This window comes from Euprymna scolopes, chromosome 21 (genome assembly GCF_053919585.1).
Source record: "Euprymna scolopes isolate OS-2025 chromosome 21, ASM5391958v1, whole genome shotgun sequence".
Lineage (NCBI taxonomy): Eukaryota > Metazoa > Mollusca > Cephalopoda > Sepiida > Sepiolidae > Euprymna > Euprymna scolopes.
In genome coordinates, this window is record NC_136502.1 from 109,654,085 (window position 1) to 109,657,097 (window position 3,013).

The 3,013-nt window shown below is 31.2% G+C and overlaps 1 protein-coding gene across 2 annotated transcripts in view; it reads right to left on the reverse strand.

The window, feature by feature from the left end:
- LOC145242993 (protocadherin gamma-A11-like) overlaps nt 1–1,111 on the reverse strand; it is a 212,498-nt gene extending 211,387 nt beyond the window's left edge. Inside the window, exon 1 of one of the 2 annotated variants that reach the window (XM_080106121.1) lies at nt 159–1,105. The gene's annotated coding sequence lies outside the window, so the exon portion shown is untranslated. Of the gene's footprint in view, nt 1–158 lie in introns of both variants that reach the window. The other variant, XM_080106122.1, reaches the window with a different exon arrangement.
- Nucleotides 1,112–3,013: the final 1,902 nt, after the last annotated feature.

Consider the following 3,013-nt stretch of genomic DNA (forward strand, 5'->3'; position numbering starts at 1 on the left):
TATGTTTTTCCTATATTGTATGCAAAACAAATATTTAACATTACAATCAAAGATTTCATTACACTTACATAAGTACAGCTTATCTGATCATTAGCAATGTTTAAAATCGACAAAGCAAAAAGTAGAAGAAAGAAGAATAAAAAAAAATAACAACTAACCTGTGTTGTTTAAATTCCCTGGAGTCTGTAGTGAGATGTTTTCTGGTGTGGAGTCCTGCTGTAACTGCTGCTATTGTGTGACAACATTGTTAGATATGTGTATGTGTGTTTGTTGAATATGTGTGAGGATTGTAATATGTGCGGGCGTGTGAGGGAAGCCTGGTGTCCTACCAAGTGTGTTGTGTGTGTAGTGGCGGCTCATGCCAGTCTCTGGCTGATGTTCTTCCCATTCAATGGAGACAGGCATTGTAACCGACTCCCCTCGGAGCGAACTTCTTTCTTCAAGCGCTATGTACACATACATTTACATATCACTTTCTCTCTCTCTTTTTTTTTTCATATTCGCAGTTGCATATATATATATATATATATATATATATATATATATATATATATATATATATATATATATATATATATATATATATATTGGTTTTTGTTTACTTTTTTTTCTTTTTTTATTTTCTGTTAATTGGATACCTAAAGTTTATCAATTCTATGATTATTTGAAGAATATATATTTTAAGTTTTGTAATTGTGAATTGAGTCAATTTTTTCCCACTTCTTCATGAAGCCTCTGGACCCAGGTATCAAAAAATCGATATCTAACATGTCTACTTGTGAATGTATGTATTATTCTAAATACAAAATCAGGAATTCAAAACATCCAAGACAATGGTTAATCCCTCAAGAAATCAATATCTTTTTTGCCTACTTGGCATTGTAAAATTGACATACAATTTATGAAATACAATAAAATATAGTTTTGTTTTTTTTATATCTATTTACAATTATAGACACCATTGTTGCATCATCTTTTTTTTTTCCATATTATGTAATATTAATTAATTTTCTTTTCATTCATAAAAACAGACAAATGCATTAGGATACGAATGCAAATACAATACTTGGCAGAAATTATTCTATAAATAAGTTTAGTAAAAAAATAATTATATATATATATATATATATATATATATATATATATATATATATATATATATACTAAATGACAAAAACTTATATTCCAAAATCCACGATGTTGACCATCTTATAATTTATTCCTTTAATTCAGTTGACTTATACAATTCTTGACAGTATCTGTTTCGTAGCGCAAAATCAATCACTTAATTATTATATGAATTAGTGAATATGTCATGCCCTTAACTCATCAGAAGAAATAGCAACAATCAATCCGTCAAAAGGAATTGAAATGTGATTGACATGGTAAAAATTCGAAAATTGTTTGCTCCTTTATATCTCTCTCTTCCTCTCTCTCCCTCTCTCTCTCTATCTCTCTCTCTATCTCTAACTTGACAGGATTTTTGTTTGTCATCATCCATTATGATACTAAAGTTGAGTTAATCACCGCTTATTTCCTTAAAGTTTTATTCCTATATATTTTCACTACACAGTATACTTGTTGCAATATTTCTCGGTTTTGGGATTGAGTTATGGTTGAAAAAGAAACGAACTTTCCTTTTTGAATTGTTTTAATTAGTTATAATTTGCAATTAACTCAAGTGACCTATTTTTATTAACTTTACTGTATGCTGTTTGGTCACTCTTCGATATGTTATCAATGAGTCTCGCTTCCGTCTCTCTCTCTTTCTCCCTCCCCCTCCTCTGTCTCTCTCTCTCTCTCTCTCTCTCTCTCTCTCTCTCTCTCTCTCTTTGCTTATGATGAATCAAAGATAATAAAGAAAGGAAATGATAAAAAAATTAAGATGGTCCATTACATACAAAATGAAATATCACTATAGGTAGTAATAATATTCAACCCATAGCTGGAGAGGAAATTAAACAAAGAAGTAAAGGAGACATAGTGAGCAGAAAAATACTAATTTGGGATTTTATATTTAGCTGGCTTTTCAAACTCACTTTGAACTGTAATTTAGCAGGATGAGCCAACATTGCCCGGGATTTAATGATGATCGACGAATGCTTCACACTCCCATATTTTTATTGTCATTGAAATCAGTGAAATCGACCATTTTTCAATCAAATCGATTGATTGCATGCTCTAATTAGGGACCCATCGTGGTGCACCAGGAGAAAGCTCACATACCTATCGCCGTGAATTCGCAATACATTGTGGTCTACATTGCACTTTAGAGAATCTACTGTTGATTTTAGAAAATTATTTTTATATATAATGGCTTGAATTAAAGTTTAAAATGAAAGAGTCAAGTATCATACTCGAATTATGCTCCGAACAGAAACATTTATTTTGACATGACCTTATCAAAGAACCTACTGTTAATTTTATGTGTTGAGCCTTTCGGCTTATGTGGCAATAAAACTTTTCAAATGTGCTGTTAGGCTGTGTAAGGTGTTAACTTTGGTCAAAATCGCCTGTTCCTTCTTTCATTGGATTATTTCGATTATCGATACTTATCGAAGGCGTTCATATACAAAACCGATCTAAGAACACTGCCAGACATATAAAGTACCTTCATGTGAGATTTCATAAAAATCGGACCAGCCGTTTTCAAATCCATAGGGAAGGAACTCACAGACACACAGACAAAGTTCCTTTTATATAATAGTGAATATTAAAATTTCCATTTGTGATTAGTTTCTTTTTTTCTTTTCTCATTATTTCTTTGGGCTAATTTCAACCTAGAACTTCCCCACCCCCAACCCAACCATTTGGCCTGTCGATATGTCAAGTTTAATTAATTCATTCTTACATTAATCTGCTTAAAAACATATTTTTAGATACTGTTTGTTTGTTGTTTGGTTTTTTTTTTTTAGCAAATTTTTTAGTTTGAATTTTGGAGAAGCTAAATTCTAATATCAGTCTAAATAGACCCACAATTGCCACTTCAATGTTTCGATCGCTGTGCTCGTGC